The sequence below is a fragment of the Prionailurus bengalensis genome, chromosome A2 (genome assembly GCF_016509475.1).
Source record: "Prionailurus bengalensis isolate Pbe53 chromosome A2, Fcat_Pben_1.1_paternal_pri, whole genome shotgun sequence".
Classification (NCBI taxonomy): Eukaryota; Metazoa; Chordata; class Mammalia; order Carnivora; family Felidae; genus Prionailurus; species Prionailurus bengalensis.
In genome coordinates, this window is record NC_057348.1 from 132,222,313 (window position 1) to 132,240,664 (window position 18,352).

General features: G+C 36.6%; 1 protein-coding gene and 1 non-coding gene across 2 annotated transcripts in view; both read left to right on the forward strand.

Annotated features, from left to right (window-relative positions):
- FOXP2 (forkhead box P2) overlaps nt 1–18,352 on the forward strand; it is a 569,999-nt gene that overhangs the window by 136,973 nt on the left and 414,674 nt on the right. The window lies entirely within an intron of this gene.
- TRNAN-GUU lies at nt 2,399–2,471 on the forward strand. The gene has a single exon. It is a non-coding gene; the product is annotated as a tRNA-Asn (tRNA).

Here is an 18,352-nt window from a genome sequence, read left to right on the forward strand (position 1 = left end):
TTAAAACTTGTGCTTTTTGGGGGCGCCTGGGTGGCGCAGTCGGTTAAGCGTCCGACTTCAGCCAGGTCACGATCTCACAGTCCGTGAGTTCGAGCCCCGCGTCGGGCTCTGGGCTGATGGCTCAGAGCCTGGAGCCTGTTTCCGATTCTGTGTCTCCCTCTCTCTCTGCCCCTCCCCCGTTCATGCTCTGTCTCTCTCTGTCCCAAAAATAAATAAACGTTGAAAAAAAAAATTTAAAAAAAAAAAAAAAAAAACTTGTGCTTTTTGCAACATGCCTTTTAGAACCCTTATCAAATGAATTGTCTTCATTATTAGCTCACTTTGTATATGTAGATAGAGGTACCAGGGTCTTGAAAGGACAGGTGCAGTGGATATGTTAATCACACTTTGAGTGCCTTATCTAAACCTCATTTTTTTTTTAATTCTGAGGGACCATATCATATCATGTAGAATTGTCTTTTTAGGACTCTGCGTTCATATTTCACAAGTGGCTTTCTCCAAATATCTTTATGTTGAAAGGCAAATTTGGAATCTTTGCATTTTGTGTAAAGTTGTTTTCTGGGTAACATTTTTTATTCTTGACCACTCTATCTTATAAAATAATCTCATGATAAATTCTCAGAATTCCATACTATAGCTTTGTTCAAACAGGATTTAAGTTACAGTTTTCTAACTTTTTTTTAAATTAATGTTTATTTATTTTTGAGAGAGAGAGAGACAGACAGAGCATAAGCAAGGGAGGGGCAGAAAGAGGGAGACACAATCTGAAGCATGTTCCAGGCTCTCAGCTGTCAGCACAGAGACTAATGCGGGGCTCAAACCCACAAACCATGAGATCATGACCTGTGCCGAAGTTGGATGCTTAACCAACTGAGCCATCTAGGTCCCTGAAGTGTTCTTCCTTTTTTTAAATATATACTCTGTAATATGGTTTTATTCTTAGTATACCTATTTTATCGTGAATATTCCAGGCACTTCTAAATATATATTTATAACTGAAAACTTTTTTTGAATCTCTCTACCTGGATATTGCACTATCTATGTACGTATCTGACATACCTTGATATCTCACAGACATGTAAAATTAAACGCTGTAAAAGTAGTAATCCATCATCTTTTGCCCCAAATTTCCTTCTCTTCTGCTGCCTGGGTTGAGAATGTCAACAATCATCTCAAGTTAACATGATGACCAAGTCAGACAATAAGTGCAAACCTGTTTCTTTCTTTTCACACACCCAGTTAGGTACGGACATTTCTACTCCACTTCTGAAGATTTCTTCTGTCCCTCCAGTCTCCTCTCCATTCTTTTTGCTACTGCCTTAGCAAAATGAATTGTGAATCACCATTCCTATGTAGCTGACTTTTCTCACTGGTATTCTGCCTCCTCCCTGATGTATCTTTCCTGAATCCCAGAGTGAGTGACCTCATGTGTCCGCTGAGCATGATTCTAACGTAATATGCATCATAATTGATTTTTCACTGGTTCTGCATGTTTATGATCCAGGCCTATGTTAGAAATTCTTTGAGGGTAGGAGGATGCCATGGCTTTGAATCATTGCATAGTGCCTACCATGTTGGAGATATAATCGTAGTTGGGAGAATTAAAAGAATAAATGAAGAGTCTCCTTTAAAACTTTTTGGAAGTACCTGGGAGAAAAATAAATAAAAACTGAAAAAAAAGTAAATGCATGGTCATTCAGGTTGTAGTTTCTTTGTGCCCGAAAATGTTGTTGTTACCATTTAATTCAGATCCCGTTTAATTTTTGTTTATTGTTACCTGCAAGTGGGATTTACAAATAAATATCCCCAAAAAATGCAGTTAAAGAGAAGGAAAAGGAAGATACTGAGTTGGCTTATTTTTTAGTTCTATTCTTGTCCCCAGTAAAGACTGCATCTTCATGGAGTTGACTTATTAGGCTTATTAAAATTAGTATTAGCTAAAACTTAATGTTACACTATTTTGTGCCAGGTACTGTTCTAAGCATGTTGTATGTATTGTTTTTATCCTTACCATAAGGCTGATATTATTATTATTGTTATTGTTATTAAGTATTGTTTCCAATTTATAATGAGTAAACTGAGCCACAGAGGGGCTAAACATTTTTTTCCAAAGTCAAAGAGCTGATACAGGATGGATTCAAACTTAATCCTATTTCATTATTAAAGAAAATATTTATGATTTTGTCCCATGTTCCAGACAGTCTTCTTGGCACTGGAGATGAAGCAATGAATAAGGCAAAAGTTCCTGCTCTAGGTGACTTATTTTATGTATAAATACAGAGTGTCAGACAGTAATATGTTGATGATGAATGGTATGGGGGAAACGAAGTACTGGGATAGGGGGAGAGTGGTGTTTACCCTTATACAGAGAGTAATCAAAGAAGGTCTGTCTTGGGGCGCCTGGCTGGCTCAGCTGGTAGAGCATCTGACTGTTGATTTCAGGGTCATGGGTTCAAGCCCCACATTGGGCATGGAGCCTACTTAAAAAAATTAAGGTGTGTCTCATGGCCTCACATTTCAGCAGAGCCATGAAGGAAGTGAGCCAACCACATAGATACACTGATCTTGGCAAAAAATATTCCAGGGAGGTGGAATACGAAGTGTGGGCTCCCTTCCATATGAGCATAATCAGTATGCTCTAGGAATTACAAAGAAGCCAGCATGGCTAGAGCCCAGTGTGATAAGTAAATAAGAGTGGTAGGAAATAAAGTCAGAAAGATAGAGAAGAGCCATATCTATGAGAATCTCTAAACAATTGTAAGCACTTTGGTTTTTAACCATTTAAAATGAAAGATAATATAGAAATTTGAGAAGAGGGGTTTATCCCACTTCTGTATAAACATAATCTCATCACCTGTTGTGTGGAGCGTAGACAGTAGGGTCAAGAGAGAAAGCAGAAGGACTATTTAGGATGCTTTTGGAATTATTCAGATTAGAGATGATGGTGGCTTGGACCTAGTGGCAGTGGTAGAGGTAGTGGTGGATGGTAGTTTAGGAGATTAAGTTATGGATACATTTTCAAGGTAAAAACAGTAGAATTTTCTGTAAGAGTATGTCTTAATCATGATATCAAACCGCGTTTGGTGGATATTTTGTGATTGTCCCTTTACAAAGCAGAAGCAAAAGGCCAGGGGTTGACCAGTTATGTCAACTACCTTGTAACAAAGAAAGACAGTATAAGAGAACCATCTCTTCATGAGTGAGCATAGGGGAACAGCAGTCGTAAAGACTGGTGTGCAGTTCTAGAATGGCCCAAGTATACCAAAACTGTATGAGAGAATGAAAGAAAGCCTCCTAAGAGAGCATTGAAGACATTGTCAATATGCGTATCCTGAAATTTATATATATATATATATATATATATATATATATATATATATATATATAACTATATGTATAACTATATATATAACTATATATATAGCTATATATATATATATATATATATATATATATGAAAGCCACTGTCCATAATCATAACTATTCAGTTTTCTGCCATAATATTTTAAAACATTAAAAACCTAATAGCAGTGCTTGTGACAATATTTTTTGACTTATAAGTTGAGTTTGACATTGTCTTTCTCAGGTTGAATGTGAAATAGTTTCTGTCTTAAAAACATCAGAAGCATTGAGTAGTAAGCTAGCTGAAGAACATCTAGAAAGTTTCACTTATGAGAACATAAATTTAATGTTTTACAGTGCTTAGACTATGATGAAGTTTAAGGTTCCATAGTAGGCAGAGAAACCTGGGTAAGCGATTAATAGTTTAGTATCTCATTTCCTATGGGAATGTGGCTTCCATTTGAAGAGGAGAATATTATAGTCTTATTTAGTATAAAATTCATATATTGTAGAAGAGTATGTTAGAAGTCCCAGCTGGGTTTTTCCTGAATTTATTATCTTACAAAGTCAAATACAGATGCATCTTTCATAAAAGGAATAAGCTTATTCTAAAGAGTAATATCTGAGACTCTTCGATCAACTTATTACATTTTGATGACCATTTCAGATGAACAGTAGAAGTAGAGTAACTGGAAGAATACAAATGAACTTAAAAAGTTATTGATGAACAGCAACAGAATTCAAAGCTCAAAGTTGTCTAACAAACAAATTTTAGGCAAAGTGGCTTACAAAAGGAATAATTATTCTTAGATATGTTAAAGCTGTTTGCACTTAAACAGGCCATTAAAAAAATTATTCTTTGGGCTACTTATGTTCAGTGACCTAACATTTTAAGATAGATTTGGTTCTGAGGTAAAAAAAAAAATTCTAAAATAATTCCTCATAATATCATTTTCCTTATAAAGTAATTCCTTAATTAGAATCAGAGATATAGCCAGAACATAATGGGAACAAGAGAAAGATGTTTGAGTGTCAGAGGTACCTACTAACTTCTTAATTCAGCCTTGTTTAGAGAGCATATAATGAACAGCTTTTGTTTTATGTAGTCCCTCAGTCATAAAACAGGTTCCAACAGCAGAATCATATTAAATGTGTGTCTGTTGAGAGGGGAGGATAAATAGGAAAGAAGTGGATAGGGTCATTGGGGCAGGAGATATGAAAACAGCTGGAAACCTGACATCGAGGAAAAGGACAGAGTTTATAGTACAGAATTATAAATTGATGCGTTAATGATGGATTTTCCTAATAATAATCGAGTCAACAAATCCTACATTATCATTTATAAGAAGTCTGAACGTAGTGCTCCCTAGAAAGATTGCCATCTGCAGTAGTTTACCAAAAAGCTTCAAATTTCACCCATCCTTGAATGAATGCCTTTTGACAATGTGACTTGACAGCTTCTCCCCTGAAAAGTCTCTTTCTCCACTTTCTTAAATCAGGAAAGGCATTATGAATTAATTTGACCGATAGAATGTGGCAGAAGTAAACAGCTCAGAAAACAGTGAAGTATGCTAATTGAAGAATGTAAGCAAGTTCCAAACAGATTTGACTACATTCTTGAGTGGTAGGTCCTACTCAGTTATTAGAGGCAAGTTACTTTTGAAGCCTACGTCATGAAATTATCTAAGAAGTTGTAATCACATAAAGTATCCTTTAACGACTCTATTAAAAACAAAATCCTATGCTGAACAGACCCTTTCATTGACCTGATTTTTCTAGCCTAGTATTTTATTATATTTTAGCATATTGAAACAAATATTTGCTTTAATTTTAATAGCCTAAGAACCAAAATCACCATGAACAGTTAAGGATTTTACACTTTCCAGATTTCAAACTTTTAAACACCAAAAAAAAAAAAAAAGCACCCCTTCAGATTTTAGTTTTATTCTTTCTGATTTAAAATGAGGTCATACATCCTTTAAAAAAAGAACCAGATTTATACCAGTGAATGTCTTAGTGGTTAGAGCCGCACAGGTAAGTTTGTGTAATGGCGTTTTAAAAGACATTCCCAGGCAATTAGCTGAACACACGAAGAAAGAAATTAAAGAGTGGGTGGGAGAAGAGCTGCATATTTTTGACAATAAAACAATAGGAGATGGTTTTCAGTTTGGTACAAGAAACAAGGAGGTGAATGTCTGTATAAGATTACTGTCTCTCTCTCTCTTTCTTTTTAAATAGTAAGAGATGGTGTAAAAATCTGTGTGAATCTGTTAGAGAGTGGTGAAGTTTCCTTTTGTTTGATCTGCAATTGTTGTTGTAAGCCATTAGGTAAATTTTGATGCACTTTCAATAAAAAGAACTATTAATGAATTAATGTTTGTAAGTCTTTGAGCTCATCAGATGAAAGGTGTTATGTAAGTGTAAAGTAGTAGTATTGTGGTGGTTTCTATGGCAACAGTAACTTCCCCACCTTACAGTGACAGGAACTCACAAAGTAAGGTGGGTGAATTAAAGTTGCTATGATAACTTTCTGCACTTTCTAACTTAAAGCATTTGAAGCTGGTACTTCAATATTGTGTAAGTATTTTATTTTTATTAACATAAATTATATTTGTTCATATAATCTTTCCTACTGTTATTACTGGTATATTTCATAGTATTCTGATTATCAAAGGAAAAGACAATTCATCTTTAAACTACCTGGATGTGGCGGGATCCAATGGAATGGGGGCTGGTGGTATGGGCCGTGAATGAATTCACCCAAGGAAGAGCGAAAAAGGTAGAAGCTTATTGAATACACTGCAAAGGGGCAGGAGGCAGGACAGTAAAGGAGAGACTGTCTTCCACAAGGCAGTGGTGAGGGGCTATAGATATAGGGTGGAGTGAGGGATTGTGGGAGCATACGGAATTTCCCCCACCCCCCCTTTTTTTTTGTAATATTGGGAACTGTGCCTGGTTGTAAGTAGCCAGTTGGTTAGTTAGGGCATAAGGCTCTTTCAAGGTGGGTCACTTAATGAGCCTGTCAGCTTTCAGCTCACTAGTCACTGTGGGCCCTTTTGCCTTGCTCAAGTTTTCATTGCTCAAGCCTATCGCCTAGAAGTGGCCTCTACAACTGGGTATTATCGTTTCAAAATATCCTTCTTCCTCGTTCCTCTGTTCTTGGAATCAGAAAGTTCTGGGGTTCAATCTTATCTCTGCTAGAGTGTGATTTAAAAGCAAGTTCTCTTCTCTTACTCTGTCATCTGTAAAATGGAAGTGTAATGAACACTATCTCAAAAGATCCTTGTGAGGACTGAATGAAGTCATATATGTGAAGTGCTTAGTACACTGTCTGATGCATAGTAAATAAATAATAACTACTAGCTACTCTATATTGTTATTTTCTATCCTTATAATAAATGCAGCTAAGCTCTCTATCCAATAGAACTTACTGTTATTAGGGAAATGCTCAATATCTGCATTATACAATATGGTTGCCACTTGTGCCCTTGAAATCTGGTCTAATGCCATCGAATTGCTATCAGTGGGAGAGTCTGTGTCGTGTGAATGGAGATTTTGGCTCTTGAGTTTTGTGCAAAAAGATTCATATGAGCCGGAAGGAAAGTAGCAAGCACAAAGTCGTTTATTAGATGAAAAGTAAACTCTGGGTAGGAGAGCGGGCTGGGTCCAGGAGGTAGAAACAGACCCTAGGTTGTTGTGGGACTGGACATTACTGGGTCTCTCCCTGGGCTGGGAGGAGCTGTAATGTACCCTGGGGTGGTGCTCAAGAAGGCTGCCTCCAGTCATTTGGGGGGGTGCTCCTCCCACAGGTTGGGAGGGAAAGTTTTTGACCCTATGAGGTTTGTACCGAACCAAACGCTTGTGGCAGCCTTTCTCCATTCCAGGGCCTATAACCACAATGCAAATACATTATAATGAGTCTAGGGGTACACCTGGGCAGAGGTGTAAGAGGAGAATGGCATATTCCACACCTGTGGCTCTTGATCTGTCAACCCCAATGTCTTGGAAGCCACAAGGTCAGGACGTTGTGCATCTGGGCGTCTAATGTGTAACCTGTTTATCACTGTCCTTGCCTCCAGCTCAGGTCTCTATCTTTCCTCTTCAAGGACTTCGGACTCTCCTATCTAGCTTCCACCTAACAAAATAACTGAACTTAAAATTTTATTTAATTTCAATAAATTAAAATAGTCACATTTGGGTAGAGACTACTGGTATTGGATAACACCAATCTGGTGTAAACCTTTAATTTTTTTCCCCCTGAGAATATATCTTATTAGCATTCCAGTTGGAGTCCTGGGTTTCAGTCTCTGGCATTTCCTCCTTCCTGATGACCGTGCACACTAATAGGAACTAAAATTTTTATCTTTATTTCTCCTTTAATTCTCTCGTTTCTTTCTACCTTAGTTCTGTTTCTGCTCGGTAACTTTTCCTTGTCAACTTCCCAACTACTTCTTTTCTATGTAGTTCTCTGCTCATTTTTCTGTTGTCAGCTAATTCCACATTGTCTTAGCCAGCCTTTCTCCTTTTAGCTCTACCAGGGAAAGAAAGTTGCTTTTTTTTCCCCTTTTGATAAATAAAACTTTCTTATCTATTCTCTTGACATAATTTCCTCCCAGCTCCTTTGAAACTTAGCTCCATTGTCATTCATTCTTTCTTCAGTCTTTCCTCAACACCCGATCTCTTTCATTCAATTGCAAATATAAACTATTGCTCCTTTCTCCTTTCTTTCATTATCAGAGCTCCAAAAGAGTCATCTAGGCTTCCTCATCTTCCATTTTTCCCTAAGTATTTTGTTTATGTGGTCAATCATATACACTCCTTTTTCATAGATCCCCAAGGACTTCTTCCTGAATTCACTTTTATTTTATTATTTTATTTTATTTTATTTTATTTTATTTTATTTTATTTTATTTTAGAGTATTTTTATTTTAGGGGGATAGAGTCAGGGGGAAAGAGAGGGAATCTTAAGCAGGCTCAAAGCTCAGTATGATCTCCTTACAGGGCTCTAACACAGGAACCTGAGATCATGACCTCAGCAGAAACCAAGAGTCAGACGCTCAACCGACTGAGCCTCCTAGGTGCCCCCTGACTTCACTTTCCTAATCATCATTTTCCTTGACTTTAAAATACCTGACACAATTCCACAGTCTTATTGAAACTTATTCTTACTTTGGCCTCCTTAAATAGTACCATCTGATGTTGTCTCCTGATTGTTTTGTAACTTCTATGGCTTTTTTAAGATGCTTCCATTTTCAGGTTGCCTGGGTGGCTCAGTGGGTTAAGAGTCTGACTCTTAATTTCTGCTCAGGCCATAATCTCAGGGTTGTGAGATCCAGCCCCGCATTAGGCTCCCCACTAGGATGGAGCCTGCTTGGAATTCTCTCTCTCCCTTGTTCTCTTCCCCTCCCCACTCACTCTCTCTCTCAAAATAAATAAACATTTTTTTTAATTTAAAAGTTTTTATTTAAAAAAAAAAGTGATGCTTTTGTTTTCCTCTTTCTTTCTATACTGTCTCAGTACACTTACTGCTGGCCCCTGGTAAACTCTCTCATAGACTTCTACCTGGTCTCCAATCTGAATTCACACACCTCCAACCCGTTTCTGTCTTTCTAAATGCGTCCTTCCAAAGTCAGCTCACCATCATGTGACTGTTTTGTACAAAAATCTTTCATATTTATCTGTTTAAAATCTATAGCTTGAACTTCAACCAACCGGGCATATTCTAGCTGTGTTTATTTAGCCTCCTTACTTATATCTTTTCCACTCTGTAACCTTGCAGTCCTTAAAGTGTGATCTAGGGAATCTTCAGGGTCCCTAAGCCCTTTCAAGTTGGCTGTGAGGCCAAAACTATTTTCATATTAATACTAAGATCTTATTTGTCTTTTTCTCTAATTCTTTCATGAATATACAATAGAGCTGTACAGAGGCTAACTGACATTTGATGATATCATTGCTCTGGCAACTAATGGCAAATGTACTTGTCTGTTCTTGTGATATAAAATTTTCCCAGTTGGAGGCACCTAGGTGGCTCAGTCAGTTAAGCAGCCAACTTCAGTGCAGGTCATGATCTCAATGTTTCCTGGGTTTGAGCCCCACATTTCACTTTGTGCTGACAGCTCAGAGCCTGGAGCCTGCTTCAGATTCTGTCTTCCTCTCTCTCTGCCCCTCCCCTGCTTGCGCTCTGTCTCTCTCTGTCTCTCAAAAATGAATAAACATTATTTTTTTTGAATTTTCTCAGTTTAATGGCAAATAAACTAAGTATATAAAGAGATCATCCACTTTTTTTCTTTTAAGGGAGAAGGTTTTTAATACTTTATGAAAGGGTAAAGTAAAAAGGTAAAAAGGGAGTAAAAAGGTTTGAGAACTTCTGTTGTAACCTAGTGTAACTTTCCCACTCTTTTTTTCTACAAAAATTATGCTCATATTTTCTTTCCTACCCCTATTTTAAGTATCATCTACACTTCAATCTTTAGGTAAGATGCTAAGTCCTTCTTTCAGCCTTTCCTGATATCCACCTTCACCCAAAACAATATATAATCTTTCTTGTTTATGGACACTACCAGTGGTACTTTATTTGTGTCTTTTTTTAAGAAAAAAATGATGTTTATAGTATTAATATATTTAGAGGATTCCTAGATTTGCTTAATTCCTTGAATCAGTGATCATATAATTTTTAATCTTTGTATTTCTACTGAACTTTACATATTTTAGGCACTCTAATTTTTTAATGAATAAAATTATTCAAGTATTCAGCTATCAGTTGACTCAACAAAGATTTATTTAGGGCCATCTGAGGGCCAGATGTTTGAAAAATGCTCAAGGAGTTTAGTTTCTCATAGTAGGCGATAAACTGTAAACAAATTCTTAACATGCTCATCTTACAGCATGCTATAAATGTTCGAGTAGGGGTCATCAGAAGAAAAAATTGAGCAAATCTTTCTTTAGAAATGGGGTGTCAGAAAACGCTTTAGAGAAGAAGCTATAAAGAGAAACTTCTGCTTGCCCCAAATCCTATAAGCCAGGAGCTTCCTAGAGTACCTACCTAGTATACTTGCTAAGAAAAAGTTATCTTTCAACACTTGAAAATACCAAGATTTTAAAGAATATCCTCTGTTGTTTTGTTACTGTTTTACATTAAATTGTAAGTATCAAAATATCATAATTTTAGAGATTTACTCCTACAGGACCATGTAAATTATTTAATAAATTAAAATTGTGGTAAATATTCATAGCATACAATTTACCATTTTAACCATTTTTAAGTATATAGTTCCAAGATTAAGTGCATTTGCATTTTTTTGCAACCATTACCAAAACTTTTTTCAACTTGCAAAACTGAAACTCTGTAACCATGAAACAATCCCTCCTCATTTCCCCTCTCCTAGACCCTGGCAACCACCATTCTGCTTTCTGTCTCTGTGAATGAATTTGACTACTCTAGTTATCTCGTATAAGTGGAATCATACAATATTTGGGTTTTTTTTGTGACTGGCTTATTTTACCTGGCATTGATGTCTTCAAGGTTCATCTTTCTTGTCGCATGTGTCAGAATTTCTTTCCTTTTTAAGCCTAAATAATATTCCATTGCATGCCTGTACCACATTTTGTTTATCTGCTCATCTTTTGATGGACATGAACATGTAACTTGGAATTATACATTTCATGTATGGAACTTATTGTAATAAAATCAGCAAAGGGCTGTACTTAGAGGCTACCTGGTAGGACATGAAGTTAAAGTTGTTATGTTATATGCTCAACAGGGAATCTACAAATATGTAGAGTAACATTAGAACATGTTTATCTAACCAGAATCCAGGCCAACAAGAATTCAGATTAAAAGTTCAGATTGAGTGCAAAAATACTCACATTTTGAAAACTACTACTCCAGTTTCTATGCAAACTATGAATTAGGCTTTCTTCATCAACAAAAATACAATATCTGTCAGCACAGACCCCGACACAGGGCTCGAACTCACAAGCCATGAGATCATGACCTGAGATGAAGTTGATGTTCAATCTACTGAGCCACCCAGGCACCCCTTTCAGAATATAATGTTTTAAGAAACAGCAGAGCAGATGTGAATAGCCAGATCCTGTTTAGTGGCTGTGATCCTAGAGCTGTTGCTTCTGATGTTCTTAAAGCTGTTTCTTCTTTATTGTGTACTGTTAGTGCCATTACTTATTCTGATGATTGGTAGTCTATATACCTCTCAGGCTACAATGAAGATAATCAATTTCAGACTCCTACTAAAGTATCCTCAGAGGACACACAACTTCTTGTCAGTAGGTCAGTCATTTTTGGTGCTGTGACTCTGCAACACTGTTACTGCTTTTAAAGAAAGATTGCAAAAATCATAGGACTGCTTGGGGACTGTGTGTGTGTGTGTGTGTGTGTGTGCGCGTGTGTGTGTGTATATGCACGTGTTATCTATTTTCTAGTATTTGTTTCTGGATTTCCACTGCCATAGATTAGTAGCACTGAATTATAGGAGGCATGAAAAAGGTGAGGAAATAAAGTTTTGCTTTTATTAACTATGTTGAATGTATCTTTTGACTTTGTTGAATATATCTTTTAAAGGAACTATGGTCACAGTTGAGGAGAAAATAAGTCTTTGTTTTGGACAAATCAGACCAATAATTAAGCATTGTATAAAGACAACACTTAATGTGTTTATCTGTATCTTTTGTTGCCCTTGACAATATAATTGACATGTAACTATTTACCTGTATGTTAAGCAGTGGTCATAAAAGTTTGATTTCTCTGGGGCTAGCTGAACATTCCCTAAAGATATTTTCTTTGTTTCAGTTTGTGGAGTCATGTCATCTGCAACTGAATATTCTAGGTAAATAAACAAATAATGCACATACTTTATGTACAAGTTGGTGAGAAAAAGCTCAGGATGGTTAAGATCTTTGAGTACCACCTGGGGATGTAGCAGGAGAACAATATACAGTTGTAATTAAATGTAAATTTTTTCAGAGGGTGGTCATGTTGTTGATATTTTGAATAGGGATAAAAAGGCAGAAAAATAATTGTTTGAATGAAATAACTTTAAAAAGGAAAGTATTTTACATTTTTAATGAAAATTAAAGATGCTGAATGAGAAAAAGTAAAAGTGATAGTTAAGGATCTCCTTTTCCTTATTTATTGAAACACTATTTTAAAATTAGTTTATTTGATACACAAATTATATAAACCTGTTGCACTTCTTTCCAAATTTAATTTAATACCATTAAATTATGATGCAACTAATATGAATGTCTTAAATGAGTTAATGCAATTCTTTTTGGTGTATTTTTTTAAATCCCCTTTGTCCTTCTATTCAATAAGACATGCAATTCAGAATTACGTTCTCCCCACACACTGGTGTCACGGATACTTTTTTTAAGTGTTTATTTATTTATATTGAGAGAGAGAGGCCGTGGGGAAGGGGCAGAGAAAGAGGGGAGAGAGAATTCCAAGCAGGCTCCATGCTGTTAGCTCAGAGCCCCATGCAGGGCTAGATGTCATGAACCTTGAGAAAATGATCTGAGACAAACTCCAGAGTCTGATGCTTAACCCATGGAGGCACCCAGGCGCCCCCTGGTGTTAGGGATACGTTTAAGACTACCCATCAAAGATCACTTCATTTTAAATTTAGAATCATATGCATTTTTTTTTTTTAGTGTTTATTTATTTTGGGTGTTGGGGGGGGGCAGAGAGAGAAAGAGAAAGAGAATCTCAAGAAAGATCTGCACTGTCAATGCAGAACCTGACATAGGGCTCAAACTCAAAAACCCTGAGATCATGACCTGAGTTGAAATCAAGAGTCTGACACTTAACCGATTGAGCCACCCAGGTACCCCTTTTGTTCATTTTCAGACAAATATTTAGAAAACTCTACTCTGTGGCAGGCACTTTTCTTGACTTTCTTGTTTCTTTGTGAAAATGGCTTATCTACATTCTCTCAGTAATTTATGACTTGAGAATATTGACTGCTTCTGTGTTCACGCTTTAAAAAATAAATACAGGGCGCTTGGGTGGCTCAGTTGACAGAGCATCCGACTTCAGCTTGTGTCATGATCTTGAGGCCCGCGTGGGGGGCTCTGTGCTGACAGCTCAGAGCCTGGAGCCTGCTTTGGATTCTGTGTCTCCTTCTCTCTGCCCCTCCCCTGCTCAAGCACTGTCTCTCCCTGTCTCTCTCTCTCTCTCTCTCTCAAAACATGAATAAACATTAAAAATAATAATAATAAAGAAATATATAAGAACACCCCCCCCCGCAAAATTTTTTTTGATCAATCTGATTGAAAGGAAAAATAATTTTGTAAAATTTAATTTTCTGGGTTAAATTTGAGTCAACTAGAAACTCCATCTTTTTTTTTAATACTGTAGTTGAAAGTCTCAGTAAAATTTTAAAATACTATTTGCCTAGAAAGTAATCTGAGTTTAATTGTATCCTTCTAAGTTTCCTTTATACAATACAGAAATTACTAACTTACCTAGAATGCTTTATATTTCTCCAATTTACTCAAGATAAATTAATTTTCTCATTTTATGATGTAACTTGGACTCACAACATATAATAATTGTAACACTTCTCTAACAATGTATAACATCTCTTTAAGTACGTTATGAAATTTTATAGATAGGTTGGCAGAATGAGAAGACCTATTTAAAAAAATCATATTGTATCCAGATGTCTTCATAAATCTTTATTAATCCAAAAATTCTATGGAGATTTTGGCAGTAAAAACAATTAGTGAAATTGCTAAAATTAGTGTGTGATGTGGTGCATACAGCCACATTAAGAAAGCCTGAAGAGTTTGACTAGTTTTCTTCCCTTTCATTTAGGCCCCAAAACTAGACACCTAAGCGCATAGAGGTTAGAACCCATTAACAGATAATTAACTTCATCAGGAAGGTTTTTGGTAAGGAGAAGTGTTACTGGGCAATGAGAATTTAGCAGGGCCAAATCATTGATTGAGAAACGTTTTCACTAGCTAAATGAGTATATTGGCAAATATTTTATCTTGTCTTTAATAAAGTTTCTGTGGATCTTCCAGGTGGTACGCCTAAAAAGGTTTTCTAAAATGTTTGACTTGGAATGCAATGAAGAGTACTTCAAGAGAATTCAGAAAGCAGTGTGAGAATGGGGTTTTGAATTTCTTGCTGAAATTTCAGTGATGTATCTTTATTGTGTGTACTTAGTGAGCATTTATTAATTTGGTTTGGCATCTGGGAAGATTCTAGCACACTGCTTGAGGACTGTAAATCCTAAAGAATGTGGGACTCTGCATATAGTTGTGTGGCTAAAAACCATTAGAAAAACCTTCATGGTTATACTCGTAATCTGGTTTCCTACAGATTTTCATCTAAGTAAAAGGATACATAAAAGGGTGCAAGCCAGCAAAAGGTTGCTGTTGTCAATTTTCAGGTCATGTTTATTTGAATATTTAAAAAGATAGTATTTTGTAAAATTTCTGACAATATATTCCTATAATCAGAATCTCTATTTCAATTCTAAAACTAATGATACTCTTGTGAATTTTACCTCACGTAAAATTTCCCTTGATAATTTGCCTTATTCCATGCTGTATGTTCCAAGAGTATCCACTAAGTTTTCATTAAAAAACAAAAACAAAAAAACAGAAGAGAAATTGGCAAGATAGGTGCTTTTATCTATGAAACAGACTATTACTTAGTGATTTTAATGCATTGAGGCCTTCACATAGATCTCATGCTACAGTTATAAGAGCATTCACCTGGCATATAGAATAAAATAAATGCCTAGAATTAAAGGATGATTAAGAATTCTTTCAGGATTCCTGCCTGGCTCAGTTAGTAGAGCATGCAACTCTTGACCTTGAGGTTGTTAAGTTTGAGCCCCATGTTGGATGTAGAGATGGTTAAAAAGAATATCTTAAAAAAAAAGAATGATTGCCAACAATAAACAACATAAGAGATGGCTATTTAATAATGGATGACTGTTTCTCTTAATGAAAACAAGAAAAAAAAGGTGGTATTTTTATTTTAAAACTTGCAGCCTGAAATTTGGACAGTCTGTACTCCATTCTTTTACTGAGTTAGATATGAGGTAAGATAAGAAAATCCCATCTGTCAGGGCATGTTGTCTCATAAATCACATAGTTGTGTTGTTTTATTTAAATAAATATATGGAATGGCTTCTCTTAAACAGAAGAAATCTATGAAATGTATTTGTAAAGTAAGCAGGGTTGGAAGGAAGGGTCAGTGCTGTGAAATGGGCATGCTAACTTACTGGATCCCACCTTGTTTGAACCTATGTTCTGTCTTTTTCTTTGCTAAAGTTACATTCACTTCAGAAGAGAGTCCATTGCCTGACCAGTACATTTCAGTGGAAGTGATTTTCTTAATCTCTGCTCTGAACATTGCTCAGTTAAATTCCATTCTATTCAGGAACTTCTATTTCCTGGAAAAAAAAAAGTTCAATCTTGGATTATATGGGTAGACTAGATTAGATGATGGAGGTGGGTCAGTGTTGGTGGAACTTGACCTGAATAGTCAATTAGAGAAAATGGAAGTATAAAATTGAAAGCTGTGGATAGGAAGGAAGCCAGAGTTTCATAAATTCAGGTAGGTTTCACATTCATTTAGCATTTATGAAACATGTATTATATCCTGGATGACAGTATGCTGTTGTTACCTTTGAAAAGTTTTTATCACAAAACATCAATATGTAGACTGTGCCTACATTGTATTGTGGTAGAAGCCAAGAGAACTGGTATCAGATGGGGACTATATATATATGTCTCTATATAGACATATATATAGACATATATATAGACATATATAGAGAGACATATATATAGACATATATACATATACATATATATATGTATATATATTTTTATTTCAAATTGTGTGTGTGTTTATTTTTTGAGAGAGAGAGAGAGCAAGTCAGGGAGGGGCAGAGAGAGAGATGGGGAGACAATCCCAAGCAGGCTCTGCACTTTCAGTGTAGAGCCCAATGCAGGGCTTGAACTGAAGAACTAATGAGATCATGACCTGAGCTGAAACCAAGAGTTAGATGCTTAACAGACTGAGCCATGCAAGAGACCCTGTTTTGTTTTGTTGTTTTTTTTTAAATGTTTATTTTTGAGAGAGTGAAGTAGGGAATGAGTGGAGAGAGATGGGGACAGAGGATCTGAAGTGGGCCCTGCAATGACAGCAAAGAGCCTGATGTAGGGCTCGAACTCATGAAACAGGAGATTACAACCGGAGCCGAAGTCGGATGCTCAACTGACTGAGCCCCCCAGGTGCCCCTGGGGAAGGAATCATTTGCTAAGTGGTAGGGAAACATAAAAATGCCAAGTCATCCAGGGTTATCAGTCCTTATGTAGTTGTGGCTGTGTATCCCGCAGATGATTGGGAAATCCTCCAACTGCCAATATCCTAAATCTTTCTTATGTATCTTTTTTTTTTTTTATGAAATTTATTGACAAATTGGTTTCCATACAACACCCAGTGCTCATCCCAAAAGGTGCCCTCCTCAATACCCATCACCCACCCTCTCCTCCCTCCCACCCCCCATCAACCCTCAGTTTGTTCTCAGTTTTTAACAGTCTCTTATGCCTTGGCTCTCTCCCATTCTAACCTCTTTTTTTTTTCTTCCCCTCCCCCATGGGTTCCTGTTAAGTTTCTCAGGATCCACATAAGAGTGAAACCATATGGTATCTGTCTTTCTCTGTATGGCTTATTTCACTTAGCATCACATTCTCCAGTTCCATCCACGTTGCTACAAAAGGCCATATTTCATTTTTTCTCATTGCCACGTAATATTCCATTGTGTATATAAACCACAATTTCTTTCTCCATTCATCAGTTGATGGACATTTAGGCTCTTTCCATAATTTGGCTATTGTTGAGAGTGCTGCTATGAACATTGGGGTACAAGTGGCCCTATGCATCAGTACTCCTGTATCCCTTGGATAAATTCCTAGCAGTGCTATTGCTGGGTCATAGGGTAGGTCTATTTTTAATTTTCTGAGGAACCTCCACACTGCTTTCCAGAGCGGCTGCACCAATTTGCATTCCCACCAACAGTGCAAGAGGGTTCCCGTTTCTCCACATCCTCTCCAGCATCTATAGTCTCCTGATTTGTTCATTTTGGCTACTCTGACTGGTGTGAGGTGATACCTTATGTATCTTAAAAGACTTGCCCTAAGGTTGGAGTTCTGCTTGTCTAGACTGCCTGCCTCATGTTTCCTGCATCTCATTTCTTCTGGTTTGAAAGAGATAGACAAAGCATCTTCAGTGTCAGGAAAGCAGCTGCAGAGGCATTGACCTCCACGTTAATGTTGTCCACTTACTTCCGTATGCTCTCTTTACATACCTGAGTACTCTGGTATTTGCTGAGAATGAGACTGTTTTGTCACCCAAAAAAAGAGAGGGAATTGAGAAAATGGAAAACCAGGTATTTGTTCTGAAGATCAATCACAAATGTTGATCTGCTATTAAACTTGGTTCTATCTCATAAAAACAACTGCTGGTCAGCATGGAAAGGGAGAACTTACGTATTTTCTTATAGAAGTAAAAAGGAAAGGAAGGCAAGTACCAAAAGAGGACAGGATGAGTAAGAGAATAAAAGGAAAGAAAGAAAGAAAGTATGTTTAACTGATGTATTTTTTTTACGGTGTAGGCTTTGAGTTACAATGGACATAAAAGACAGAGCTGTATGGTGTTCTGTATAATCTGAGTGTGTTTAAATCTGCATTAGTAATTCTAGAGGTAGTTTTCTTGAATTCTTCCTTGCCATTTTCTTCTAATTTAGTCTTATACTCTCAGCCAAAAACAACAAAACAAACGTGGTTTTTGAAGGAATTCTCTTTTATTAACTTAGTGGTCCACTTCTTGAGCTCCCACTGAGCATCTGCCTCTGCAGAATGAATTAAAGTCAACTCCAGTCTGTGTTTGAACCTAGGAGCTTGTTTTCAACCTATTACCTATGGTTTAAAAATCTTTTGAACTTGGAAAAAAAAGTTTTTTTGAACT